The following is a 13,241-nucleotide window of genomic DNA, read 5'->3' on the forward strand; positions in this document are numbered from 1 at the left end:
ACAAGTGATTGGTGCTTTTCACAGTCACCAAAGCCTTTTGCAGCCCCAAAGGGCCAAGGTGGGTGGGAATATCCCCCCTTTGCTCCCTTTGGTGTGAGCCCCATGGCAAATGCTGCTATCCCAGCTGGCACCCGGCAGCAGAGGCTGCTCCCATTGCCATCAGCCCAGCTCTGCTCCTGCCTCATCCCTGGGAGCACCAGAGCTCAGTGCTGACAGTGCTGAAACCTCCCCTGAGTCACCCCTGGGCCGATCTGATGTGAACTTTTGCCCCACCAAAGCCATTTTGTTCCAGGGGATTTTATACATGCAAATCTCCAGTGCTTTGTCATGCCAGCCACATCTCCCGAGGCTGGCTTTAACAGAGGCTGGGAGCTGGCTTTAATAGAGGCTGGGAGCTGGGGGTGAGCAGGTCAGTGCTCGGGGCATGAGGAGCTGCTGGGATTTAATGCCACCACTGTCAGTTGATGTCCCCTGGGAATGTGACCCCCAGCCCCTGGTGAATCGTCTAAAAACGCTCCTCGGAGCAACCTTGTCTGTTTTTAGCTGTGATTTTTAGCCCCGGGATTGCTGTTGGATCCTCACTTGCTGCAATTCCAGCCCCTGGGATTTGACACTTCTTGCCCGGCTGTGCCACCTGGTTTTTCCCTCTCCTGTTGCTGTGAACTCTGTTCTGCAGGCAGGTGTGTGGAGCCAAGCACACGAGGGGGTGTCCCAGGCCCTTTATCTGCTCCTTCTCTGCCTTTTCTCTGCTCCAATCCTGCCCTGAAGTGGGAAAAGCAAGGATAGGAAGAAGGATCTTCCTCTCCATCCTCCACAGAATTTGGAAATCCAAGTGTCACCTCCCCAAAACTGGAGGGAGTGATGGGGAGGGCCAGGGCTGATCTGTATTTAAAAGAGGCGCAGTCAGCAGAAGGAAGAGGAGAGGGGATGGGGAGATAAAAGGGAGAGAGGCTTGCGTTTGAATATTGTGTTTCCTTATGGCAATAATAATAATTTGAAAGCTGATTTACTGCCAAGAGAAATAGAAAAGAGACCCCTTGGCGCTGCCCCAAACTCCTCATTTACTCTTTTAGAGCAAGGAACGTTTATAAAAAGTGAATAAAACATCTGACAAAGCTGGTTAGGATTCTTTGAAAGATGTCTCCATCAAAGCACCGGGGTCAGCCTCTGGTGGAAGCAGGGCTGGGGATGGCAGGGAAAGGGATGGGGAGCAGTGCCTGTGGTCACCCCTCTGCCCCAGGGACACCCCAACACTCCCCACCCCTTGGTTTTGTGCTTTGCTGTGAATTTGGGAGTTGCTGCAGCAGGTATGGGTGTGGAAACATCCCCAGAAAAAAAAAAAAATTACCTGGCCTTAAACTTCTGATTTATTGATTATTTCACTGCTTGTGAAGGATCCACACAAATATCCCTGCCCTGCTCCATCCCCCTCGCTCTCAAATGGGGAGAGGGGCTGAGGAGGGAGAGCACTTAGCAGAGATAAATATTTCACAGTTTTTAATTAAATATGAGAGCCCTGCTGGGGCTGGGAGCAGGACCATCCTGGAATATGAATTATCAAGAACCCTTCTTCCCAGATGCCCGTTCTTTCCACCCCAGCCCCCAGCCATTTCAGGCAAATAAAATAAATAAAAATAAATAAACTAACCCTGTGTCCCTCTGGCATAAATGATGTTTTTCAGGGCAGCCAGCTCAGTTTTCCCCCTGGATACCCATCCCAGATGTGTTTTTTGGGGCAGCTTGGCCCTGCCCCAGCTGGGCTGTGGCTCAGGCACTCAGAGGGGTTTCTGTTCCAGCGCTTTTGGGAAGAGGTTGGGAGTGGCCCTGGAGGAGGCAGGAGCTCTGCACATCGATTGAGTGGTGCTTCCAGAGAGAAGATTAAGTGGATACAATTGGCCAGGATTGACCTCGATGGATCTCTCCTGATTTATTCCAGCTGGGGAGCTGATCCAGCCGGGCTGGGGTGGGAGTTATGCAATTCCTTGTCCTCAGGAACCCGGGCCATGGCTCCCGTGCTGAGCCCGTGCCCAGCCCGTGCCAGGCACACAGAGCAAGTGCTGCTCATGAAAAGGCAAAAGTTCAGCCTAGAAATCATCTCTGCCCCCTGCTCTCCACTCTGAGGACAGTGTGTGGGTTAAACTGATCTCTGCAACCAGCTCAGCCTCATCCTGGGGCTTCCTCAGCCAAAGCTCTTGATCCATCCTGCTTTTCCAGGCTGGAACCACCTCAGTGCTGCGTGCAGGGCACAAAAGAGCAGAGCTGGCTGCTGCCAGCCTGGTGCTGGTGGCACATTTCCCCAGTAGATGAAGGAATTTGGTGAAAACTGCATTTAATCCAAACCAAGGCTGTTACAAAGTCAAAAAGCAAAAGAAGAGCTTTAAAGAAAGCCAAATGCGGCTGAATGAATGCAGGAGGGGCTGGTTGTGCTCACAGGCAGTGAGAAGCTCTCACCCCTCACTATTTTGGAAGCCAAGCTCCTGCTGATAAGGTCACAGATGATAAAGGGTGGGCACAGCTGGACCCACGGATGCTGCAGGGATGTCTGCAGCTTCTCCAGGAAAATGTGGCACCTGCAGCAAGGAGCTGGAGCCTGGAGCACAGCAAAGCCCTGGCAGGGAGCAGCTGAGCCCGAGCCACCGTGTGATGTTTATAATTAGCCCGTGTGGCAGCCTCCCATCCATTATCAGCCTTTTCCCTAATAGACTTCCCTAATAGGAGCACCCTGAAGTGACCTCTCTGAGCAGCCCTCTGCTTCTAACTGGGTTTATAATTGTGATTGATCTCCGAGGCTCTGCGGCTCTGCTCTCCTCCTTCCTCAGCTCCACTCCGTCCAGGGGAGGTTTTCCTTTTCCTCCAGCCCTGACTTCAGAGCTGAGATTTCCTTTGAGCACTCTCGGGCACCAATTAGTGACACATCCCTTGTTCCGGAGCAGGACCCCTCAGCCTGAGGGGAGTGGAAGTTCCCTGGGTGGCTCCAAGGCACATTTTGGTGTTTTTGCTGGGCAAACACGCAGCTGGATGGTCCCAGAGCACAGCCAGCCCTGTGTGGGTCATACCCATGGGGGTTCTGGGCACTGCTTTGATCTGGTCCTTCCTGGGCAGCTCTGAGGTTGTGGTGTGGTGGTGATGGGACAAAGCTACAGAATCATGGGTTGGTTGGGTTGTGTTGAGTTGGGTTGGGTTGGGAGGAATTTTAATCCACCCTCTGCCACGGACAGGGTCACTTTCCACTATCCCAGCTTGCTCCAAGCTTTGCTCAACCTTGGATAGATCCAGGAGCATCCACAGCTCCTCTGGGCACCCTGTGCCAGGGCCTCCCCACCCTCACAGGGATATTTCTTCCCAACATCCCACCTAAGCCTGCCCTCTGGCAGTTTAAAGCTATTTTCCTTGCATTATTCCCACTCATTTTTCCTACATCGCTGCTATTTCATAAGCCATGAGCTCCAAACCCCCTCACACCCTGGCTGCCCACTACAAAATGATGAGAATAGCTCAGATCCCTTCAGCTCCACCTCTGAATAAGGTGCAGAGAGGAATTAAGCATCATTTTCCCCTCCTGCATGGTGGAGCAGTTTTAGGGAGAAGCTGGGCATTCCCATCCTCTCCAGAGAGAGCAGGGATGGAGGCAGGGACTCCTTCCCATTTTCCTCATCTGACTCAGCCTGGCTGCTGGATCTGGGATGGGAGGAGGGAAGAGAATTCCCTCCAGGTGGATTTCGCACAGAACTGTGAGCAAATAAACAAACAGGCTCTCGAAAAAGGGGGTCACAGCTGAACGAGCTGTGAAGCAGCACATTCCCCTCGTGCAGATGTGCAGAGTGTTGATGTGCGGCGCCACTTCACAGCCAAGCGTTCCAAACTCCCCCGCTTTCCTCGGGTTTTGGCTGTGGGTGTGAATTTTCTGAAAGGTGATCAGGGCACAGGAGCTGCTGGGGTGACCCTGAGCTTGTCCCCACAGCAATGGGGCCATCCACCAGCTGATGGGGTTCTCCCTGCTCCCAAAATAACCAGCCAAAAGGAAAACTGTTTCAGAAACAGGAAGGAAAAAAAAGTGGGTTTTTTCCCTTCCAAATAAGAGAGAGCAGGATGATTTCTTCTGGAAGCTTTGCTGGGCCTCCTGCTGGGAGACCCCCAAGTTCAGACCTTCAGGGACCCTTTGTTCTTCCCAAACTCCTCCCGTTGGCCATCTGTCTCTTAATTCATGACAAAACTGTGAATTTGAGGAGGCACTTGTGGTCAGTGGCTGACCTGGCTGTGCCACATCCGCACCCAGCTCATTCCCTGCCTCTGGAATTGCACATTCCACAGGGCTGGGAGCTCTGGCAGGAATTTTAATTGGATGCTGAAGCCAAGGCCTGAGGGAATCGTTTTAATTTCGGAGTATTGGTTATTGGGTCAATACCTTCCTCATCCTGAGGAAGTCAGTGCAGGCTGCAGCAGGAGCTGTGAATGGGAATGGGAGTGATTTTCCACGAGCCTCTGGATGGGAATTCTCTATGGATTGTGTTTCCTGATGGATCTGCATCCTGGAGCCATCAGCTGAGCTCTGCAGGGCACAGCAGAGCTGAGGAGCTGCCTCATCCATGAGAGAGGGGAGGAGGAGAGAGGAGGAAGGGGGAAGGCATTGGGAAAATGTGGTGTTGTGAGGTCCCCAGGACGAGGTGAGAGATGGGAATTTGACTCCATGTTCTCAGAAGGCTGATATGATATATGATATATGATATATGATATATGATATATGATATATGATATATGATATATGATATATGATATACGATACATTATACATTATATATAATATATAATATATCATATAATATATATAATGTATTATATTAGTATATAATTTATATATTATATAAATTATTATTTATTATATATAATATATATTCTATAATATACAAAATTTACATTATATTATATTATATTATATTATATTATATTATATTATATTATATTATATTATATTATATTATATTATATTATATTATATTATATCAACCATATCATATTATAAGAAATTATATATTAAAACTATACTAAAGATAGAGAAAGGATACACCAGAAGGTTAGAAAAGAGTGATAATGAAAGCTCATGACTGACTCCTCCGAGTCTGACACAGCTGGCTGTGATTGGTCATTAATTAAAAACAATTCACATGGAGCCAACCAAAGATGCACCTGTTGGTAAATGATCTCCAGACCACATTCCTAAGCAATCAGATAATTATTGTTTTCATTCTTTTCTGAGGCCTCTCAGCTTCCCAGGAGCAAATCCTGGGCAAAGAGGATTTTTCAGAAAATGTCATGGTGACAGGAAAATAATCTGCAGCTCTCGACACTTTCCTGTGTGTCTGCTTTGTAAATCAAAATATGGTTAGTTTTTTTTGTTGGATCAATGGAATTCCAGGAGTTTGGAAGATTCATCTGCCCCATGGCCCATAGCAAAGTTTGAAAGACTTTGTGCCTCCAGATCCTTTAGTGGAAGAAATCAGGGAATGAGAAAGAAAAATCTCCTCGGCTGCTCCAGGCATCCTGGAGCATTACCACAGCTCATTGCCTGCACAGCACCTCCCAGTTAAAAAATTACTTTCTTTTCCATGGAAATCTGTGCTGGCTGCTGCAAAATAATCCCAGATGAAGCATCTACAGTGAGCACATTGTTATTAGCTCAGATGATTTGGCTTGCTCTCTTGCTTTCTGGTTTTTTATTCATGCTGGCGGCAAGCAAACTCATCCAGCTCCATTATGTATAATTTATTCTGGATTAGATCAAAGGAACAGTTTACAGGGCTGGTTTGGGCATTATTATGATTTTTTTTTCAGCTTTTTCCATATTTTATAAATATATATTTATTCTCCCTCCCCTTCCCCACACTCCCCATTGCCTTTGCTCATAAGCAAATTATAAATTATTCACCAGCCCGAACAAGACAAGTGTTCCTCAGGCCTGGAAATCAAATCAGCCCCAGCAGCGATGTGGGATGGGAGCTCTGTGTTTTTGGGGAGTTTGTGGGATGCAGGGATGCAGCTGGGGCCACGAAATCCCCTTTATAAGTGTTGAGGGACTTTTTGAGAGCCTGGGCAGGCTGCAGGGGTGCTGTCAGCTCAGTAATGCCACCTTAATGGGGTGACATCAATCCTACACCTTTAAAACAAACAAGCAGCGGGGGTTTTGCTGTTTTTTTGTTGTGGCTTTAGTTTTGGGGCTGTGTGTGTGTACAGAAGCACATCCCAGGGCTGTGGGAGCTTTGGCAGTGACTTTGCTCCTCCTTTTTCCCCTCTGTGCTGCCCAGCAGGGTTTGCTCCCAGCTGGAGCCTGTAAGCTGCTGTAATCCAGTGATATCCATAGATCCCAGTGCATGTTCCAGCACCTTCCCCAATCCCTCTTCATCCTGAACCTTGTAAATCAGCTCTGGCTCTGCCCCAGTGGCCTGGGCACGGCCAGCTGGCGGCCACCAGAGGGGTGATGCTGGCCAGCACTGCTGCACCATTATCCCCTCCTTGCTCCCAGTGCCACAGGGCTCTGAGCCCCAGATGGGACCTGTCCTTGTGGCTTTTTGGAGGCTTTTCACAGCCTTTTCACTGGTGGGTGACCCAGCAGTGCTGTCCCCAGCCCAGGCTGCAGCCCCAGGCAGCAGCAGATGTTCTTTCTCCATGGAGCTGTGCCACAGCAGGCTGGGCACCCTGCACAGCTCTGTCCTGGCACAGCTGAACACAGCAATTCACACAGAACCACACAATCACCAGGTTGGAAGAGACCTTCAAGATATTGAGTCCAACCCATCCCCAACAGCTCAACACAACCCTGGCACCCAGTGCCACATCCAGGCTTGGTTAAACACACCCAGGGATGGGGACTCCACCACCACCCTGGCAGGCAATTCCAGAACTTCATCACTCTGTCTGTAAAAAACTTTTTCCTGATATCCAACTTGTATTTCTTTTGGCACAGCTTTGGATTGTGTGCTCTGGCTCTGTCAGTTCCTGGAGAAAGAGCCCAGCCCCACCTGGGCACAGCCACCTTTCAGGAGCTGTACAGAGTGATGAGGACACAATGATCCTTGGGGTCACAGACACCCACAAATATCTCCTGGGAGCCTGAATGGTGCTTCCCTTGATGCTTAAGGGTTTAGCTTTTCTATTTTTCAGATTCTGTGCTGCTTTGGTGTGTAGTTCTGGGCTTCACATTAGGGGATGCTGAGCTCTGTGCACAGAGCAGGGAGACAAAACAATTCCTGCTCCAGCTGGGGACCAAGGACAAATGATCCAAATCTCAGCCCAAGAGCACAAACACCGTGGGCTGGAGAGAGAAAAACAAGCAGGGTGGGACTGCCTGGGCTAAAGCTGGAATGGGACAATGAACTGCAAGAGGCAAATGGAGCAGAACCGATCAAAATGAGATCCCGTGAGCGGTCGTGAATTTTGTGACCATTTTGGTTCATCTTGGGTGCATTTTGTGACCATTTCGGTTCACCTTGGGTTAATTTTGTGACCATTTTGGTTCATCTTGGGTGCAGCCCTGGCTGGGCTCTTGTGCTGCCCAAGGTGCATCCATTGAGGAGATCCTCTTAATAAATCCCTGCTTTATTCTTTAAGTCCATCCAGCCTCTGTTCTAGGCCAGCATCACCCTGAATCCAGCCCCACTGCCCAGGAAGTTCTGCTCCCAGCAGCTCTGTAATTGCAGATCATTTCTGTAATGCTCTCCCTGCAATTGCTACTTAAGATGTCATCAGTGATTGATATATTTGCTAATTGAGATTTCTGCTCGGGCTGATAGCCACGGTGCTCTGCTCCTTGTATTATTTTCCGTGATTTTATGACTGACATATTGGCAGCAACACTTCTTTAATCTTCATTAAGCGAATCCTGAGGGAGATGTGGTGGCTGCAGGGGCAGGATGGGATGGGCTGGAGCCTCTGCTTTCCACAGGAGGGGGAACAGATGGGAAGGGGCTGCTCTGTGGGGTCATTCACAAGAGGGGAAGATCCAGCCCGTGCCTCAGTTTCCCTGCTGGCAAAGGACAGCTCAATTATTCCATGCAGAAAGGGACTGGGAGTGAATTCTGAAGCCAAACTGGGGTTTTACAAACCTAGAAGTCAAACTGGGAGTTTCCAGCTGTGGGCTGATTTATCCAGAGGTGCTGAGGCCTGGTGGAAGCAGCAGCTTCAGGAGAAGGTGTTGTGGCACCTGGGCATTACTGAAGAGCTTAACTCACAAGATGTTGGACCCAGCTGGTGCCACTTTGTGCTGCCAGAGAGGGGAATGGGTTTGCAGATGATGGGGTGGGATATAAATGGGATATAAATGGAGAAATAAAGCGCTGCTGCCTGAGCTATAAAGCAAAAGCAATTTTCTCTCTGCTCAGGCCCATCTGCTGAGCTCCCAGAGCAGCATCTCCTCCTGTGGGGATGAAGGATGGGTCAGGGTGGTGGCAGTGCCCAAATGAGTGACCCTGAGTCTGCAGGAGGGGAAGATCCCCTGGGATCTCTCACCCTTTAGATCCATTGGGATGAGCCAGCCCTGCTCTTGCCCCCAGGCTGGGATGGTGTGGAGCAATCCAGCATCCCACTGCTCTGCCAGAGGGCACAGCCAACCCCTTTCCACCTCTGGCTGCTTTTCCCAGCGCAGCAGGGCCAGTAATAAGCAATAAATGAGACAAAATGAGGGCTGGATGCCCTCTGGAGAGCCCATTCCTGCAGCAGTCCCTGCCTGCCGGAGCTCAAGGGCACGGGGACAGCAGTGGGGCAGCCCCACACAGCTCCTGATGGATTTCGGGGGCTCACAAGGCCCTGCTGTGCTGGCTGGGAGCTTTGCAGGGTTCTGGGATCATCCTGCACCTCCAGGCCTGGGCTGAGTGGGTGTGGGAAGGACAAACAGCCCACGGAGGTGGGGAGGTCTGTCCTTGGGAAACAGGGGGTAATGAGGAGCATGGCAAAGGGAGAAAGGGCAGAAAACAGGGCAGAAAACAAAACTTTTCTACAGCAGCACTCACTGGGGAGGAGAACTGGGGCCAAAGGGACACACCCAGCTGGCACAAGGCTTGGCAAGGCACTCCCTGCCCCAGGAATGGTCCTGCTGCCCCAAACCCCTGCAGGCTCCTGGAGATCCAGCCTTGCTAAGGGAGGATGCACAAACCCAACCTGCTCTGGAGCACAACTCCATCTGACACAGCACAGAGTGATGCCAGCTGCCATCCCTGCCTGATCCAAGCCAAGGGAAAATGGGGAGTGGGAATTTCAGGGTTTGCAGCTCCAGGATGGAGCAGGTTGCCATGGTGATGCCAGGGTTTGTTTTTTTATTTCCCCCCCCCGTTTTTTTTTTTTTTTTTTTGTTTTTTGTGTTTTTTTTTTTTTTTTTTTTTTTTTTTTTTATTATTTTTTTCTTTCCTCCTTCCTTTTTTGCTCCTCTGAAAATTGCTGCCACTCTTTGGGGTTGAGCAGAAGGAGCTGGCAGGCTGCTGGGAGGATTTGTCAGCTCCAAAACAGGACAGGGTTCATGGAAAGGGGAGAAATGCTGCAGTGGTCAGCAGCACGAGCCTGGCCCTGCTCCACGCTCTGTGCTCCCAGGGAAGGGGTAAATCAGGGCTGGGCAAACACCAGGGCAGTGCCAGAGCTCGCTGGCCTTGAACCATCCTCAGAGGGGACCTCTGGAAAACTCCTCAAGGGTTTCCTGCCACTGCTGATGAATCAGGAATAATAAAAGGAGGGGAAGAGCAGAACGGGAAATTCAGAGCCACTTGTACATCCCTGGGCTGGGCAGGGCTCAGCAAAGCTAAGGAGGGAAGGAAAGGAAGGGAAGGAAGGGAAGGAAGGGAAGGAAGGGAAGGAAGGGAAGGAAGGAAAGGAAGGAAAGGAAGGAAAGGAAGGAAAGGAAGGAAAGGAAGGAAAGGAAGGAAGGAAGGAAGGAAGGAAGGAAGGAAGGAAGGAAGGAAGGAAGGAAGGAAGGAAGGAAGGAAGGAAGGAAGGAAGGAAGGAAGGAAGGATCAGGTTTTCCTCATCCCTGCTCCCACCCCAGAGGAGGGGGAGAGAGAGGATGAAGAAGAGAGGGTTTCTAGAGAGGAACCTGGAGGATCCACAGCCCTGAGCCACACGAGACACCTTCCATCAGCCCTGAGCCCCTCCCTGCTCCCCAGCCATGGAATCCTCTGGGTTTGGCATCCCAGCCTGGGCTCCCTCCTGCTGCTTGGCCCCAGCTCCATGGGTTTGGTCATTCTGAGCTGCTTGAAGGGAATCCAGGGACTCCTGGAGCAGCAGGAGGAAGGACTGGCTGGCCCTGGGGGCTCTGGGGTGCTGTCTGTGGCTCTCAGAGGCAGCACCAGGGTCAGGGTCCATCCTGCCTGATGCTGATGCTGATTGTGCAGCCTCCCTGCACAGGCAGCAGCTTTTTCCCTGCCCTGGCTCCCATATTTTCCCTGTCTGCATCTGCTGATGAGGATTCCAGCCCATCTGCTGCAGAGAGCATTCCCCAGCACTGGTCTCTCAGTACCCACCCTCTCCACCCATCTCACCCTCAGCTCATCTGCAGGGCTCAATTCCTGCTTTGCATCACCACTCTTTTTTTCCTTCCCCCAGCTCTTTTTGCTGTCACCTTTGCATTTCAGGCTCTGTGAGCATCCCAAGGCAGGGCAGGGAGCAGGGCTGTGGCATCTGGCAGGCTGCAGGACAGAGTGGTGCAGGGCTCAGCCCTGCCTCGGTGTGAGCATCATTAACATCCCGGCAATTAGTGGGAGCTGGGCTCATTTGCATCGAGCTCGGAGCATAAAGAATTCCAGGCCAGATGGTAAATTGTGTGTGTGTGTGTGTTCCTGAAAATGACAGGGATATTCTGGGTTTGGATGGGGCTGGGGTGGTGTGGGGGGCTCTTTGGGATGACCCTGCCTGCCCGGCATTGGGAACAAGCCCTGTGTGGGAATCCACAAAATCAGAGGGGTTTGGGAAAGCTGCAAAAGGCAGGCCTCAGAGACAGCAGAACTGTGAGCAGAGCTAAGCAGCAGCCATGAGATTGGTCAGCAGAAAAATGATTTAAACTGTAGAAAGGCAAGGACAAATAGAATAATGGTCTGTGTATTAATGCTTGTCTAGAATAACTCTCTAAGCCACAGAAAAGTTTATCTAGCAAGATATTAGGAAGGTTGAAGCTTAATAATGGAGCTCTGTGCATTGTGTTTTAAGGCTTACAAGCAGGTATTGTATTCGAAAGAGGCAAGCATTGTTTTAACCATTCCTCGTCTGGGAATCAGGGAACCCCCAGGGCACCCCCAGACACCCACAACACACACATAACACCCCAATTCCAGCTGTGGATCCTCTTTTGGGATTCAGGGAACCCCCAGGCACCCACAGCACACACACAAACACCCCAATTCCAGCTGTGGATCCTCTTTTGGGAATCAGGGAACCCCAGGCACCCACAGCACACACAGCACCCCAATTCCAGCCTCTCCTTGCCAAACTCCCCTTGTCCCAGCCCCTGGCTTTCGAGGGAATGCAGGTGTGCTGGTGGCAAACAGGGACACAAAGAACCCCACAACACAGAAACACCCCAATTCCAGCTGTGGATCCTCCTCTGGATATCAGAGAACCCCCAGGCACCCACAGCACACACACAGCACCCCAATTCCAGCCTCTCCTTGCCAAACTCCCCTTGTCCCAGCCCCTGGCTTTCGAGGGAATGCAGGAGTGCTGGTGGCAAGCAGGGACACAAACAAACAGCCAGGCTGGAGGATTCCTCGTGGCTCTGATTGTCCCTTTGATGGAGGCAGACAAAGTCACCTCTCCTCCGCGCGCCGCCCGCCCGTGTTGTTTTTGCTTTGTTTTTTTATTTGTTTCTCTCCTTCTAAAAACTCATGTGAATAGGCCAGATGTGGTTGCCATAGCAACCTCCTCTCCTCCAGCAGCAGACGCTGGAAAAGGGTTTTTGCAGTTTAATCCTCCTGGAAATCTCCCCATCAGGGGTTGCTGGTGGAAGATGACACCGGGAGATGCTCAGCAGCAGTGCTTGGCATATCTGAAGTCCCACGCGCTTGTTTTTGCTTGGAGGAGCTGCCCTTTCCCCTCTGGAAATGGCACCTATCACAGAGAGAGCAGCAAATGGAGCCTAAATGCCTCAGATTAGGCTGAAAGGCTTTCCCTGCACAGCTCCCAGGGCGTTCCATGGGGATTCAGAGAGTGCAGCTCCTGGTCTTGGTGTGTGAGGCAGCCGCCCCCATCACTCCTTTCCCATCCCAGTGTATCTGGGGGTGTATAAATGAGACTTTCCTTGGAGGAAAAAAAGTAATTTGAGCTTGGCAAGAGCAGCTTCCCATTCTCCATCCATGGATCAGTCACTTGGGAGTGACCTGGTCACTCAGAGAAGGCATTAAATGATGTTGGGGACCAAAAGTGCCCTGCTCTGGGAGCACAGTGACACACAGAGCCCCCGTTCTGCTGGGAAAGGGGGGATTCCATGGCACATCCATGCAGGATTCCTGCCTCCCCTTCCCTCTCCCTCCATCCCTCTCCATGGGCTGTGCTGGTGCAGTTCCACCCCTCAAGCTCCTCCAGAGGAAGGATGGGGAAGGCAGAATTGCAGCCTGCCTTGTTTAACAAAGATATATCCATTGGAAATAAAAAGCTTAGGAGCAGCAGCCGGAATTTAACTGCTGCAGGATGAGCTGTTCAGCCTCTCTTAAAAAAGAGAAAATCCTGTAGAACTTGACAGAAAGTAATAGCCATTGTATTTTTGCTTTTTCATGGAACAGATTTTGTGTAGGCATGGCAGGAAACTTTGCGCCGATGGATTTTTAACTCCGTTTAATTAAAGCAGCTGAAACGGAGTCAATTCCCTGCTTTGCAGCACAGAAATGCACAGAAAAGCCAAATGCTGCTTCTTCAAGACAAACCACGCCAGGGATGCATCTTCTGAAGGGAGATGTGCTTGTGTCAGGTACTCTGAGCCTCCTTGTGCCCGTGTTCACAGGGTTCTTGGGTTGGGGAAGAGATGAGGATCTGACCCCATGTTTCAGAAGGCTTGATTTATTATTTTATGATATACATTACATTAAAACTATACTAAAAGAATAGAAGAAAAGGTTCTCAGAAGAAGGCTAGGTAAGCTAAGAATAGAATAGGAAAGAATGACAACAAAGGTTTGTGGCTCGGACAGAGAGTCTGAGCCAGCTGACTGTGGTTGACCATTAATTAGAAACAACCAACATGGGCCAATCAAAAAAGAAAAAAAGAAGAAAACAAAAAAA

Source organism: Ammospiza caudacuta, chromosome 21, assembly GCF_027887145.1.
Source record: "Ammospiza caudacuta isolate bAmmCau1 chromosome 21, bAmmCau1.pri, whole genome shotgun sequence".
Taxonomy (NCBI): Eukaryota; Metazoa; Chordata; class Aves; order Passeriformes; family Passerellidae; genus Ammospiza; species Ammospiza caudacuta.